This window comes from Felis catus, chromosome B4 (assembly GCF_018350175.1).
Source record: "Felis catus isolate Fca126 chromosome B4, F.catus_Fca126_mat1.0, whole genome shotgun sequence".
NCBI lineage: Eukaryota > Metazoa > Chordata > Mammalia > Carnivora > Felidae > Felis > Felis catus.
In genome coordinates, this window is record NC_058374.1 from 78,480,110 (window position 1) to 78,496,409 (window position 16,300).

The 16,300-nt window shown below is 50.0% G+C and overlaps 1 long non-coding RNA gene across 2 annotated transcripts; it reads right to left on the minus strand.

Annotated features, from left to right (window-relative positions):
* Nucleotides 1-1,755: 1,755 nt before the first annotated feature.
* On the minus strand, nt 1,756-10,350 carry LOC102900777. 2 transcript variants are annotated; one of them, XR_002160287.2, is made up of 4 exons: nt 10,115-10,350; nt 9,843-9,960; nt 2,784-2,868; nt 1,756-1,804 (listed from the first exon to the last, which is right to left on the minus strand). It is a non-coding gene; the product is annotated as an uncharacterized LOC102900777 (long non-coding RNA). The 2 variants fall into 2 exon arrangements; XR_002160288.2 differs by lacking the exons at nt 1,756-1,804; nt 2,784-2,868 and adding an exon at nt 5,322-5,380.
* Between the last annotated feature and the right edge of the window lie 5,950 nt (nt 10,351-16,300).

The following is a 16,300-nucleotide window of genomic DNA, read 5'->3' on the forward strand; positions in this document are numbered from 1 at the left end:
TTATTTATTTAATTTTCTTTTCTTTACCACACTTAACTCCCCATTGGTGATTATACTGACTTCCTTTGTATAGATCTTTTGCCTTCCTAAGGCAGGAAACTCAGCCCTGTTGACATTGTGCCTCCAGGGCCTAACACTGGTGTGGTACACAGCAGGTGCTCAATAAACAGGAATGCTTCCTTGGGGCCAGGCCAGCAGAGGGTTGACTGGCCACCTCCCCAGCTCTCAGCCCTGGGGTAGGGGTGGTGAGGAGGCCCCACCTCTGCTCCAGCTGATGCTGGCAACTGTGAGCCCCTCTCCTGCTGTCCCTTTGGGGCTGGGTGTCAGCTCCAGCCAGGGTCCCTGCACCTGGCCGCGCTGCCCTCCCTCGTTCCGAGGAAGGGAAGACATTTGATTAAGCAAATGGAGCCTCCCTAAGCTCCCTGTTTGAACAGCTGCTCTGCAGCCGTGACAAACAGCAGCTCTTAGAGGCTCAGGTCTAAGGGAGGGGCCCTCTCATACCTTTGTTCCCAGAGCCTGGGACTGCCAGGAGACCAGCTGCCCGGACAGAGCCTAGCACCTTACTGGGGGCGGGGTCTGCAGGGGTCTCCCCGGCTTTTGCCTCCTAGCAGGGACACCCAGCCTCTCTCTGACCAGCCTGTTCCTCCCCTCCTCCCCTGCGGCTAGTCTTGGGGGTGATGTCGGTACCCCTCACCCAGGCTGAAGGGGCTCCTGGAGGAGGCTGAGGGGGTGCCCAGAGCGGGGCTGGATCCCACCTCACAGATGATGGGATGACGGCACCAGCACAGCAGCCTCCTGCCGTGTAGGTGGGTGACAGGGAGTGACTAATGTACGAGCTGCGATGCTAAAAATTAACCCAGGGATCGTGTTTGGTGGAGGATGGGGGTGGATGGGAAGGGAGCAGGGACGGGGAATAGTGTGTGGTTGGTATTCCCCTGCCCTGCCTCCCCTCCTTCATCTCCCACCAGTCTTCTGGTCCTTTCGGTGCCTCGGGGGACTCTGTGGGAGCCCTTTCCCGTCCCCAGGCCAGAAGAGCGGTCCCCGATAACCCCAGGGACAAGAGTGGACGCCATTCTAGGTCGTGACCCAGCCCTGCAGATGGGAGTTCTGGTCTGAGGTCCCTGCAGAGCTCTCTGCGTCTGCTCCCATCTCCTCAGCATGGTGGCGGCGTGCCGTGCCCCGGAGTCCCCTGGTTCTCCTCCCACTCTGCCCGGGGCCACCGCTCTGCTCAGAAGTGGGGGATGGGGCAGGAGTAGCCAGTGCACAGAGACAAGGGAAGGTTTCCACTGGCAGATGGAGTGGGAGGTGGCAGTGGAGGCAGGAGCTGTACCTGAAGGAAAGGATGAGGGACCCTATCCCAGAGCACCTCTACGTACTGGTACTGTACTGAACACTTCCAGAGCCATCGGCCGCTTAGGCCTCACCGCATATCCGAGAGCCATTCGCCACTGTCTCTGTTTCACAGATGAAGAAACTAAGAAGTGGAGAGGTTAAGGGAACATAGGTGGTACCTGGAAGAGACAGCATTCCCTCATCTATGTTTGTCTGAAGGGCCCGGACTGGGCAGAGGGAAGGCGTCCCGAGGGAGTATGAGGACAGGATGTCAAGATGGTAAGGAACCAGGGAGCCTGGGTGGTTCAGTCGGTTAAGCGTCCAACGTCGGCTCAGGTCATGATCTCACGGTTCAGTTCATGAGTTCAAGCCCTGCATCAGGCTTTCTGCTATCAGCACAGTGCTTGCTTCAGATCCTCTGTACCCCTCTCTCTGCTCCTTCCCCGCTCTCTCTCTCAAAAATAAGTAAACACTAAAAACAAACAAACAAAAAAAGATGGTAAGAAACCGTTTAGAGGAGCTAAACCTCTAAGGCTGTGCAACTCATGTGTGGGGAGGCAAAGTGGGAGCATGGAGGGTGGATGAAAGGGGGGACCTGAGGGAGCAGGGTCTGATATGTGCCAGACAGCAGAAGGAGATCAGGTCCAGAGGGATCAAGGCTCCATGGATGTGGGTGCTGTGCTGGAGTGAGGTGAGAACATTCCCATCAAAACACGGAGGGGCTCTTGACACTGGATTCTGGGGGCCACAAAAGGGGCTTGGGCTTGGAGAAGAGCTTTGTTGACACACATAAGAAAACTTATTAGGAGTAATCCATAAACACTCCCATTTTGCTCGGGGACAAAACCAGAGAACTTGAGCTGAATGGCGGCAGGACAAGAAGAGATAAGATAGTAGAAGGCACTCTCTGCTCACCAGTCAGTCAGTCACTCCTAAAATTGGGGAAGTGAGAGGCTGTGGGACTCCCCAAGGGTCAGGAGAAATGCCAGGCTGTCTAGTTGGGAGGCTGCTTGGCCCTGCAGTGACGGCGGGATGGGATGGCCTAGAGGAAGGAGGAATGGGCTGAGGGAAGTGAGAGAGAAAAGACCTTGAGGTTGAGAAGGCAGGGGACCAAGGAGGGCTCCTCCTTGCAATGAAATGGCCAGAGTAGAGGTGTGCCTGACCCCTGGTGGTGGCCTCAGAACACTGCATCTCTCTTGGCCCTGACCTTAACAGGCACCAGATCTGGCAGAAGGGGGGTGTCCCATTAGCCTAGTGTCCTGCCCCACACTCTCACAAAGCGGAGTCTCCTCTGAATCACACAACCCATCTGAAGCTCTCTGCCATCTGAATTTGCCCAGCACTGAGTAGGCATTCAAACAACATCGACTGAAGTCACGTGTGTCTGAATGAATGAATAATGCATTCGGAACTTATAAATGATCAAACTTAATTTATTTCAACCAGCATACCTTCTCTGCGTGGAACCCCACTTAGTCTGAAGGCTTAGAGACTGGGCTGGAGTGGGGGAAGTGGGGAGGAATCACGTCTGCTAACCTGCAAGACACAGAATTTTTCCCATAAGGGAGACCTCCTAAACTTCAGTGACTGTTTCGTTCCTGGAATTTATAGAACACACACATTTATGCAAAAAGTGAAAATTATGGAAAAGAAGGGGCGCTAATTAGTAACAAGAAGACAGGTCAGAATAAATCTCATTGGAAAAGTAAATATATACTAAAGGTAGTAGGTTAATTATAAAGCTAGTGTGAAGGTTAAAAGACAACAGTAGTAACAATAACTATGATTACAATAGTCAGGTAAGGGACACAAAGGTAAAAAGATGTAAGACGAGGCATCAAAAACAAAGTGTAGGTGGGGGGAGAGTAAACATTTTGAGCATTAGAATGGGATCCAGCTTAAGTTATCTCTTTAAATTTTTTTTTCAACGTTTTTTATTTATTTTTGGGACAGAGAGAGACACAGCATGAACGGGGGAGGGGCAGAGAGAGAGGGAGACACAGAATCGGACGCAGGCTCCAGGCTCCGAGCCGTCAGCCCAGAGCCCGACGCGGGGCTCGAACTCCCGGACCGCGGGATCGTGACCTGGCTGAAGTCGGACGCCTAACCGACTGCGCCACCCAGGCGCCCCTAAGTTATCTCTTTAGAATGTTGTGATAGGTAAGCCTCATGGTAACCACAAAGCAAAAAACTATAGTAAATACACAAAAAATAAAGAGAAGGGAACATAAGCATACCATAAAGAAAGTCATTAAACCACAAAGGATAAGATCAAGAGAAGAAGAAAGGAACAGAGAGAATTACAAAAACAGCCAGAAAACAATTAACAAAATGGCAAGAAGCACATACCTATCCATAATGACTTTAAATGTAAATGGACTAAATTCTCCAATCAAAAGACATACAGTGGCTGAATGAATTAAAAAAAAAAACAAGACCCATCTATATTCTGCCCACAAAAGACACACTTTATTTATTTATTTATTTATTTTAAAATTTTTGAGGGGCGCCTGGGTGGCTCAGTTGGTTAAGCGTCCAACTTCAGCTCAGGTCATGATCTCACGGTCCATGAGTTTGAGCCCTGCGTTGGGCTCTGGGCTGATGATGGCCCAGAGCCTGGAGCCTGCTTCCGATTCTGTGTCTCCCTCTCTCTCTGACCCTCCCCTGTTCGTGCTCTGCCTCTCTCTGTCTCAAAAATAAATGAACGTTAAAAAAAAATAATAAAAAAAAAATTTTTTTTAAGAGAGAGCATGAATGTCCCTGCAAGTGGGGGAAGGGCACAGGGAGAGGGACGCTCAACTGACTGAGGCACCCAAGCACCCCAAGAGACATACTTTAAAAAATTTTTTTAACGTTTATTTACTATTGAGAAAGAGACAGAGAGACAGAGCATGAGCAGGGGAGGGGCAGAGAGAGGGAGAGACACAGAATCTGAAGCAGGCTCCAGGCTCTGAGGTGTCAGCACAGAGCCGGATGTGGGGCTCGAACTCACAAACCACGAGATCATGACCTGAGCCAAAGTCAGTTGCTCAACCAACTGAGCCACCCAGGTGCTCCATCAAGAGACGTACTTTAGATATAAGAGCAACACAGGCTGAAAGTGAAGGAATGGAAAAAGACATTTCAGGCAAATGGAAACCAAAAGAAAGCTGGAGTAGCTATGCTTATATAAGACAAAATAGACTTTATTTTTTTATTAAAAAATTTTTAATGTTTTATTTATTTTTGAGAGAAAGAGAGAGATACAGAGTATGAGCAGGGGAGGGGCAGAGAGAGAGGGAGGCACAGAATCTGAAACAGGCTCCAGGCTCTGAGCTGTCAGCACAGAGCCCGACGCGGGGCTCAAACTCACAGACCGTGAGATTATGACCTGAGCCGAAGTCAGACGCCCGACCGACCAAGCCACCCAGGCGCCCCTAGTAGGGGGTTTTAATACCTCATTTACATCAGTGGGTAGATAATCCAGATATAAAATCAATAAGGAGACAATGGCCTTAAATGATATGTTAGACCAGATGAACTTAATGGATATTTACAGAACATTCCACCCAAAAGCAACAGAATACACATCTTCTCAAATGCACAAGGAACATTCTCTAGGACAGATGATATGTTAGACCACAAAACAAATCTTAATAAGTTGAAGAGAACTAAAATCATATCAAGCGTCTTTTGTGGCCATGATGGTATGAAATTAAAAATTAATTACATGAAGAAAGCTTAAAGATTCACAACTATGTGGAGATCAAACAACATGCTACTGAACAACCAGTGGGCCAAAGAAGAAGTCAAAGGAGAAATAGGGGTGCCTGACTGGCTCAGTTGGAAGAGTGTGCGACTCTTGATCTTGGGGTTGTGGGTTTGAGCCCCACGTTGGGTCCAGAGATTACTACATAAATAAATAAATAAACTTGAAAAAGGAAAAATTAAAAAAAAAGTACCTTGAGGGGCAGCTGGCTGGCTCCTTTGGTAGAGCTTGTGACTCTTGATCTCAGGGTCATGCGTTCAAGCCTCACGCTGGGTGTGGAGCTTACTTAACAAAAAATACCTTGAGACAGATGAAAATGGAAATAGAATATACCAAAGTTTATGGGATGCAGCCAAAGCAATTCTAAGAGGGAAGTTCATAGTCATAAATGCCTACCTCAAGAAACAAGAAAAGCCTCAAATAAATAAGCTACCTTGATACCTCAAGGACCTTAAAAAAGAACAAATGAAGCCCAAATTAGTGAAGAAAGGAAATAACAAAGACTAGAGAAGAAATAAAGGAAATAGAGACAAAAAACCCCATAGAAAAGATCAAGAGCTGGTTCTTTGAAAAGATAAACAATATTGACGGGCCCCCCGGGGGGTTCAGTTCCTTAAGTCTCTGACTTTGGCTCAGGTCATGATTTCATGGTTCGTGGGTCTGAGCCCGACCCTGGGCTCTCTGCTGTCATCGCAGAGCCCGCTTCAGGTCCTCTGTCTCCTTATCTCTGTGCCCCTCCCCCACTTGCTCATGCTCCCTCTCTCAAAAATAAGTAAACGTTAAAAAAAACCAACATTGGGGCCCCTGGGTGGCTCAGTCGGTTAAGCGTCCGACTCTAGCTCTTGACTCGGGTCATGATCTCCTGGTTCATGAATTCGAGCCCCCTGGCAGGCTCTGTGCTGACAGTGTGGAGCCTGCTTAGGATTTTTTCTCTCTTCCTCTCTCTGCCCCTCCCCTGCTCATGCTTTCTCTCCCTCTCTCTCTCTCTTTCTCTCGAAAATAAACAAACATTAAAAACATAATACGGACAAACCTTTAGCTAGACTCACCAAGACAGTAAAAAGAGAGGAGTCCAATAAACGGAAGCAGAAATGAAAGAAGAGATGTTACAAGTGACCCCACAGAAATGCCAAGGCTCAGAAGGGACTACTATGAACAATTCTATGCAATGAACTAGACAACCTAGAAGAAGTGGTCACATTCCTAGAAACTCACAACCTACCCAGACTGAGTCATGGTGAAACGGAAAATCCGAACACACTGATTACCAGCAAAGGGATTAAACCAGTCATCCAAAACCTCCCAACAAACAAAAGTCCGGGACCAGAAACCCTCACTGGTGAAAACTACCCAGCATTCAAAGAATTAATATCAATCTTTCTCAAATTCTTCCAGAAAATACAAGAGGGGAATTCTGAGCACAGTTCACAAGGCCAGCCTTACCCTGATGCCAAACCAGACGTAAATGCCACAAAACAAGGAGATTCCAGGCCAATATCCCTGATGAATACAGAGGCAAAAATCCTCAACCAAATATTAGCAAACTGAATGCAACGGTCCGTTAAAAAGAGTCATACACCACGATTACGTGGAATTTATTCCAGGGATGCAAGGATGGTTCAACATCCACAAATTAGTTAACGCAATACACCACATAAACAAAATGGGGGACAGAAATCACCTGATTGTCTCAACAGATAGATGCAGAAAGAACATTTGACAAAGCTCAACATCTATTTATGATAAAAACTGTGAACACGATCAGTACCTCAACGCAATAAAGGCCACGTATGAAAAAAACCCCACAGGTAACATCATACTCAACAGTGAAAAGCTTTCAGCTTTTCAGGAATATGACAAAGATACCTACTCTTGCCCCTTTGACTTAACATATTATTGGAAGTCCTAGTCAAGAGCAATTCAGCAAAATAAAGAAAAATGTATCCAATTGGAAAGGAAGGGATAAAAACTGTCAGTACCTGTGGATGACACAGTATTACATACAGAAACCCAAAAGACTCCATCCTCAAACTGTCAGAACTAATAAATAGATTCAGTGAGGTTGCAGGATACAAAACGAAGACACAAAAATCTGTTGTGCTTCTAAACACTAATGAACTGTCAGGAAGAGAAATTAAGAAAATAATCCCGTTTGCAATTTCATCAAAAAGAATAAAGTGCCTGAGAATAAATCTAACCAAGGAAGTGAAAGATCTGTATGTTGAAACCCACAAGACATGAATGAAAGAAACTGAAAAAGACGAGTAAATGGAAAGATACTCCACACTCATGGATTGGGAGAATTATATTGGTAAAAGGTCTGTACGGCCCCAAACAACAGACAGATTCAGTGAATCCGTTATCAAAATTCCAACGGTGTTTTTCACAGAAATGGAACACTCCTAAAATCTGTACGGAATCACAAAAGACCCCAAATAGCCAAAGCAATCTTGAGAAAGAACAAAGTTGGAGGCATCACTCTCCCTGATTTCAAACTATATTACAAAGCAATAGGAACCCAAACAGTGCGGTACTGGCATAAAAACAGACACATGGATCAACAGAACAGAATAGAGAGCTCGAGGCATAAGTCCATGCAAAGGTGGTTAATTAGTTTACTACAAAGGAGCCAAGAATGTTTTTCAGCAGAGAAAGGACAGCTGTTTCAAAAATGGTGCTGGGAAAACTGGAAAGCCACATGTAAAAAACTAAAAATGGACCTCTCTCTTACACTGTACACAAACATTAACTCAGAATGGACTAAGATATGAGCATAAGACCTGAAACCACAACACTCCTAGGAGAAAACTTAGGCGCTAAGCTCCCTGACATAGCTCTTGGCGAGGATCTGACACCGAAAACAAAAGCGACAAAAGCAAAAATAAATACGTGGGGCTGGCCACATCAAACTGAGAAGCTTCTGCCCACGAAGGAAACCATTAACAACATGAAAAGACAACCTACGAAATGGGAGAAAATAGTTACAAATCATGTATCTAGCGACGGGCTAATATCCAAACTATATACAGAACTCATATAATCCAATAGCAAACCCCCCCCCCCCGAAATCCAGTTTAAAAATGGGCAGAGGATCTGAACAGACATTTTTCCAAAAAAGACACGCAGATAGCCTACAGACACATGAAGACATGCGCAACAGCACGACTCCTCAGGGAAATGCAAATCAAAACCACAGTGAGATATCACCTCACACCTGTCAGCATGGTCAGTATCAGAAAAAAAACAAGAAATAACAAGTGTTGGCGAGGGTGTGCAGAAAAGGGAACTCTCATGCACTGTCGGTGGGAATGTAACCTGGCACAGTCACTGTGGAAAACAGTATGAGGTTCCTCAAAGAAATTAAAAGTAGAAATACCATATGACCCAGTAATTCTACGGCTGGGTATTTATCCAAAGAAAATGAAAACGGCCATTCGAAAAGCTATTTGCACCCCCGCGTTCCCTGCAGCGTTATTTACAACAGCCAAGATAGGGCAACACTCTAAAGTATCCATCAATGGCTGAATGGATAAAGAAATTGTGGTACACATATGTATTACTCAGCCGTAAAAAAGAATGAAATCTTGCCATTTGCGACAACATGGATGAAGGTCAAGGGCATTATGCTAAACGAAGTTAAGTCATACAGGGAGAGACAAATGTGGTAGGATCTCCCTTAGATACGGAATCCCAAGCAAAAACAAAAACAACCCAAGCTCACAGGTACAGATAACTGGTGGTTGCAAGAGGCAGGAGATGGGAGGTGGGAGAAATGGGTGAACTGTTTTGATTTTCTTTTTCTTTTTTTTTTTTTTAGTTTAAATAAGTTAAACAAAACTCTTCCTACAAAGTAAAAATTAGGCAAATTCTGGCCCTCTGGGCCTCTTTCCCCTATGCTCCCCTGCAGAGTCACTTGAAAGCCACCCCCCCTCACAGCTGGTGAAGTCCATGCAGCACCGCCCCCCCCCCCACCAGAGTGACAGGCCACCTAGGTCCCAGCACACTAGCATATTCAGCTCTCTCCAAATCTCACTCTGACTGAAAGCCTGGCGCTAACCCCACTTTCTGGGAAACTCGTCTCTGGTTAAGTGAATGTAAGGCCAGTGATTACCAACTACAGCAACAAATCACCCGCGAGACATTTAAAAGTAGCCAGGACCCTGCTCCTTCCCTTAAGGTTCTGATTCAGGCGTTCTGCGGCAGGCTGGAGCTTCCATATTTTAAAAACGATCTTTATGTTCAATAAAGAATTACTGAACACAAGTTGACTGAAGTCGACTCTAGAGACCTCTGAGCTCCCTCCCAGCTAGAACCTTGGCACTCCAAACACGGACAGAACTCTGGTTCCCCTGAGGTCCTATCATCCATCCACAGGGAGCTGATGACCTGTGCCTCCCACTGGCACTTTGTGGCCCGTGGTGTGGTGGCGGCTCCCCCATTGACTCGGAGCTCTTGGAGGGCAGGGAGATCCCGTTGGAGACCCGTGTGTCCCCATCTTGGCTGGAGCGGCCGTTGGCACACAACAGAGGTATCCGGGACCTGCTGGCTGTGTGTGGCCAGAGCTCAATGGGGAAGGGGAGGGGAGCGGAGACCCCAGCCTGAGAAGCTGGCAGGCTAGGTCTTCCCTGCAGCTGCTCCTCAAAGGTTCTGGTCTAGACCAATAGTTGGGGGTTGGCAGGGGGAAGATCAGACCGTGAGCTGGGTGCCACTTCAGTGCACCAACTGGAATCAGCGGGGCGCCCCCCTCCCCACCCTCGCCTACCCTGAAGCCGAGAGGCTGAGGGCTGATTTTGCAGAGGCAGGTTCCAGCTTGGGGGTGCAGCCATCATTAGCTGGGGTGGGGGTGGAGACGGGGACTCTGGGTTGTGTTTGGCTGGAAGCTGGAAGGGAAGCAGGTGGCAAAGCTTGAGTGAGTAACCGCCTCCCCAGAGCAGCAAATCTTGCCGCCCCAGGAAGTCCCACAGACATTCTGCACCCCCTCCCCCCGCCCACGCCGGGACCTTCTCCTGGCAAACGCCCACCCGAGCTCCGCACCTCCAGCTCGCTTTACGCGCTCGCTCTTCCGGCGCAGACGCGCGGCGCCCCAGCACACTTGACCCCGTTGCAGACACCCACACCATGCCCCGGGCAACCTCTCCGGCGGATCCTCCCTTATTCTCTTGCCACACCCCACCCGCCGCCCATCCTCTCGCCCTTCAGACCCTTTAGAAACCCGGGAAGGGTCCCTGTGGCTCCCGGGTCCCGGGAGGAGCCGGGCCGGGCCGGGCAGGGGGCGTGGCCTGGGCAGGTTTGCGGAGCTCTGGGGTACTATCGCCCTCTGCTGGGAAGACTTGGGAATTGCTTCACCTCTCTGTCGGTATTTTTCCTGCCCCCTTGGCCACCTGGTTTCGGACCTTCCTTGACCTCTCTGCCATCTCTCTTCTTTCCTTGACCTGACCCCTGGAGAACTTCGAATATGTAGGTGTCGGTCCTAGTCCCGGGTCTGTCACAGGCTAGGCTCGGGTTTCTTCCCGGTGATAACAGTCATGAAGACCAAATGCAGGACAGTGAAAGAAGACATTTTGTAAACCGAAAGGGAGCATCTGGGTAAGAGGTGTGGCTGTTGTTAATGCTAAGGGCAGTCTCTCATACTTTCTGGGGTGTGGATCCGGGGGGGGGGCATTTCCCCCCCTGTCCTTGGCCCACAGTGGAACTAGAGGCACAAATCTCTAGGGATCATCACATTTTGATATATTGCCTTCCCGTCTTTTCCCCCATATAGAGAAGCAAATATATATATATATATATATATATATATATATATATATATATATATTTTTTTTTTTTTTTTTTTAATACAAATGTGACCATACTCTACATGCAGTTTTATGTCTGGTCCCCCCCCCCCCCCCCCCCGCCCCTTCAAGTGCACAAGTCATGGTTAAAAGCCTGGATTCGGAAGTCAGACAAACCTGGATTCAAGTCCCCCTGTCCTTAGGCAAACCACATAACCTCTACCTTTCTCAGCCTCAGTCTCCTCATCTACAAAGTGGTGCTGGGGCACCTGGGTGGCTCAGTCGGTTGAGCGTCCGACTTCGGCTCAGATCATGATCTCACAGTTTGTGGGTTCGAGCCCCACGTCAGGCTCTGTGCTGACAGCTCGGAGCCTGGAGCCTGCTTCCGATTCTGTGTCTCCCTCTCTCTCTGCTATTCCCCTTCTCACATGCTGTCTCTGTCTCAAAAATAAATAAAGGTTAAAAAAAATTTTTTTTTAATAAATAAAAACACAAAATGGTGCTAATGTGGGGAATACACACTTCACAGCCCCTGGGCATTTCCAGCTCAGCATGTGTTAGCAGGTGTTATCTCATGCTTGGATTTTGTTTTGTTTCCAATGTTTATTTATTTATTTTGAAAGAGAGTGAGTGCATGGGTCCATGAGGGCACAGTGGGGGAGGGGCAGAGGGAGAGGAAAACAGAGAATCCCAAGCAGGGTCTGCACTATCAGCACAGAGCCTGACACGGGGCTGGATCCCACAAGCCGTGACATCATGACCTGAGCAGAAATCAAGAGTCAGACGCTTAACCGACTGAGCCACCCAGGCGTCCGTCATGGCTTGTATTTTGAGCAAGACTCTTCTCCAGCCCAGTGATTCTCAGTGTGCAAGATGTTCTCCCTTCTACAGGTGCCATCACGGTAAGAAAGGGAGATCTCCATCTCTGAGCTTGCCCCCACCCCAGCACTGCTCTTGGACACATGGGTCTCGTTATCCTTCAAGCACACTCAGAATTCCCCTTCTTAGTGAACTGCAACTGCCCTCTGCCTCGCTGGCCTTTTCCCCAGGTTAGGGCTCCTTCCCTCCCTTCCCTGGGGTTCCTACTACCTGTTGCCTCCGCAGAGAAGCCTCTCTGACTGTTCCTTTAAAATCGACAGCCTTAGTCATTTTTCTAGGCACTTACCTGCCCTGTCTGTCTTCATAGCACTTCTCAGTATGAGGCATTATGTTATATATGTTTTTATCAGTATCTCCCCTTTCCCCGCCGATATATGTCCAAGGAAAGTAGAGGCTTTCTGAGTTTATTTCTCGCCCATCTCTGCGGTTCCTACAAGACTGCCTAGCACGTAGTAGGCCCTGGATAGATTGCTGTGTGAATATGAATAAATCCACCACTCACCTTTCTCCCTTCAGAGGCAACAGTTTCCTAGAGGCCACTTGTGTCCAGCAGAGGGCGCCACCACACAGCGTTTGGAAGTCTGGGCTGGCGCTAGGATGGGAGACATTTATAAAGCCCGTGGGCCTCCCACCCTGTGGGCGCTCCGTGGGGGCTGGGATTGGAAGAAACAGGGCCCCCTGCACTCATCTGTCTTGGCAGCGTGGAGCTGGCAAGCCCCGGCCACATCCTCCAGCGCGCTCCGGTGCCCTGACTGCCGGACACACGTCCCTTGGCAGCTGATGCTTCTGGGTGGATCACACCCTGCCCTGGGCTGTGCAAAAATGAGACCAGTACCATGAGGCGCATTGCTTGTGCCCGGGTGTGCTGCAAGGCCCAGACAGAAGTGTGTGTGAAATGTTTTGTGAGTGTGAACGCCAGGCGGATGTAATTTAGACACGCTTTTACTGGTGGTGGAGGCAGATGGGCAATTGAAGAGGAGAGATCAGAGAGCTCTTCAAGGGAATTGCCAGGCTAAATGAAGGTGGGCTTGTGAAGAAGCTCAAGACAGTGAAGGAGAATGAAGAAGTTAAAAATAACAAGTACCTTTCACCAAGAGCTTATTAGGAGCCAAGGCTGAGGAAAGCGACCTCCAAACATTGTCTAATTATAGCTGACACTTAGATGGTGCTGACCTGTGCCAGGCACTGTTCAAGCGCTTTGTGCACACACACTCATCGGATCCTCACCACTCAGGGAGCTGGGTCCTTGGGATCTCTGTGTCCATTCTATGCATGAGGAAAATTAACCAAATAGCTTGAGGAACTTGCCCCAAACCACACAGACAGGGCTGGGATTCAGACCTAAGCAATCTGCCCCCTGGAATGGGCTCCCCAAGCCCTCGTGGTCACAACCACTCTGAAAATAAGGTATTCTTGTTCTAGTTCCCCGGGGGGAAACTGAGGCTCAGGCGAGCGCACAAAGGCTGCTAAGGCCACGAGGCAAATAAGTGTATCTGAGCCCTGCTTAACGACCAGATGATACCTGCCAGTCCCCATGGAGTCAGGAAAGGGGCTGCGGAGACGGGGACAGGGTGCTCTCAGGCGGGGCTCGCAGCTGGCACGCCTGCTTCTTCCTCTGAGGGTCAGGGCCGGCTGAGAGAACCCAGGCTGCGTAGGGCTGCGTGGCTGAAAGAGAGGCTGCTTGGTGGTCTCAGATTGGTGGAAGGAAGGAGGCTGGGCCACCTTCTGGGCCAGGATGGGAGGGAAGGAAGGAAGTACAAAGTGTTTTGGTAGACACCATCCACAGTGATCCCACCCAGGCCTATGGTCTCCCTCCTGCAACCCTCCCCCCCCCCCCCACACACACACAGGGAGAAAAGGGGCACTGAGTGGCTGTCTTGATAGGGCGAGGTGGGAACAGCCCCATCCCTTGCCACAAGAGCCCCCAACCCAGCCCCTGGCTCCCAGCCTGTTACATAAGCTGCTCCATACCCAGGGACTGGAAATAGCCATGACAGTGACGGGCTGGGCCGGGGGCATGATGAATGGTCCCCAGGAGCATCAGCTGACCGCTCCCTAAGTGACCTGAGGGCCTGCTGGCAGCTCAAGTTACCTAGCCCTCCCTGGGAGGAGGCTTGCAGAGGACAGTTCCAAAGTGACTCTGCGTCTGGACATTTATGGTGTGAGTGTCTGAGGGATCGTCCTACTCACAAGCCTGAGTGGCTAAGGCAGTTCACAGCCACACTGGGCCGCTGCAACACCCCCCCACCCAACCCCCACCCCCGGATGCTGGGTGCCAGAGCCTTGCCCAGAGAAAGTGCTTCGGAATCCCTGGAGCCAGCACCAGAGACAGCTGGAGCTCTGCTCCTCTGGGTCCTCCACTAAGGGCACCAGCAGAGAGCAAGAGGAGATTGAGAAATCGGGGGTGGGGCGTGGGGGCTGCTGGAGGCCACAGGCTGCATTATTCCAGGGCTGCCCACTCCACCCCATCCCCATGCCTCCCAGTTTGCAGCACACCCTGACACTGCACTAAGGGCCCCTTGATCCAAGGAGGTGCCCATATGCTCTGATGCCCACTGGAAAGGGCAGAGCCACAAGACCCCTCCAGTCACCAGGTATACACCCCTACTCCTGAAAGCCACTTGGGCAGACTTTCCCAGACGCCCCCCCCCCCCCCCGCCAGCCCTCCCTCCCCGGGGCACAGGAGGCTGTTCTCCCAGTGCACAGTGATCACATGGTAAGAATTATGATGATGGCTCTTCCAATTCTGTGCCTTTGAGATACCTACCCCTCCAAAACAAAAACAACCACCACCACCACCACCACAAAAAACCCACCCCAAACCAAAAATAAAAACCTTCCTCCTAAAAATATCAAATTAATGCTTTGTATCACCTACACCAGTTAAATCACCTAATTATTCGCCCCCAAATCCTTGGGTGGAATGGGTACTCCCATCCCAGGGAGTGAGGACCTCTCTTGCTCCATGACTCCAGAGCCCTCTGACAGGTAGGAACCTCCCAATTGGAGAAGTGTGGGGAATTTTACAAAAGCAACGGAAGGCAGGTGAGCCGCCCAACAACCTTCCTGCTGAGAGAGGTTCCCTGCTCAGTGATCAGATGGTCACACAGACACAGAGCCACTCTTGTTGGTGCTCAGGTGTGGGGCCAGGACTCCCCTCCAAACCCCTAGAGGAGCACTCTCTGGAAAGCTCTGCCTGTGCCCAGGTAGTGCCCCTGTCTCGGCCACCCTCCTTGTGCGCCTGTGGGTCTGGGACTTCTGAGCCCGTGGAGGGGGCAAAGAAGAGACGAGCCCCAAAGGTACACCTGGGGGCTATGGAATACCCACCCCACTGCCCAGGAAACCTGTGTGGGAGAAGGGCTGGGCCTCTCCTGTTCTCCTATCTGCCTCCATGTCTCTCCCAGCGCTCCCCTGGGAGTCGTCCCCGGTAACCGAAGCTGGTGCAAGCCGGAGGAGGTGTCGCTTGGTAACAAGGATGGCACACAAGATCCAGCTAATCTGCGTTGCCCCAGCCGGGCAGGCAGCTGCCTGCTGGCTAGCAGCAGCCCCCCCGGAGACAGATGCTTAGAAACTTCTACCTATTTCCACTTCAGCAACCCCCAAGTTCTAGGCAAGTTCTAGCAAACCCCAAGGTCTGGGCAGGGAGGACACTTTATCTCCCCATCCTCCCTACCCTTCTGTCCCTATCCATTTCCTTGAGCCCTAGCTCCCTTCACAGCACGGTGAAAAATCTACAGACTTCTCTGGGGATCTCAGGCTCTGTTGCAAGTCATGAAATTAGAGGCAAATCTGTTCGCCTGTCTGAACCTTCCACTCCAATCTGGGAGGCAACAGCCAGTGGTTCAGTGCATGGCCTTTGAGGCCACAAGGGCCTGGATGCTAATCCACAGCCCATTTTTCAGCTGTGAGACATCCAGCATGTTATTTAACCCCTGGGAGCCTCAGTTCCCTCAATACTAAATAGTACCCCCCTTAGAGGGCTGTGGAAAGAAGAGACAAAGTAAGGAAAGTGCTTGGCCTAGTGCCTGCCTGGCACGGGCCTCCACGTGATTTGGCCAGGCCCTCCTCTCTGGCCTCCTGTCCAGCACCCTCCCTTAGTCACTGGGCTCTGTACTTGCCTTACTCCCCTGCTGTGGACCAAACTTTCTCCCCGGCTCGGGGCTCTCTTAAATATTGTTTCCTTTCCCTGGAATACTCGGCCCTTCCCCCCACTTGAGAAATACTCCTCAGTTGAAAAATGATTTCCTTGGAGAAGCATTCCCTCACCCATCACCCCTTCTGAATGACAGCTCCCCATTAAATAGCTCACTGGCATCCAGCATTTTGTTCTCTCTCTCTTTCTCTTTTTCTTTTTTTTTTTTTTCCGGCCCTCCTCAAATGATTTACTGCACACTGCTTCTTACCCATCCTGCCCTCTGGAGGGGCAGCCCTCCCGTTTTCTCTTTATGGCGCTTATCTATTCTCCAGACGGTTTAACATTAGTCTCCCCTCCCGGGCTCTAAGAATCAGTGGGCCAGGACAGGGGCTGTGTCCGTTTTGTTCTTTGCGATGTCACAAGCGAAGAGAG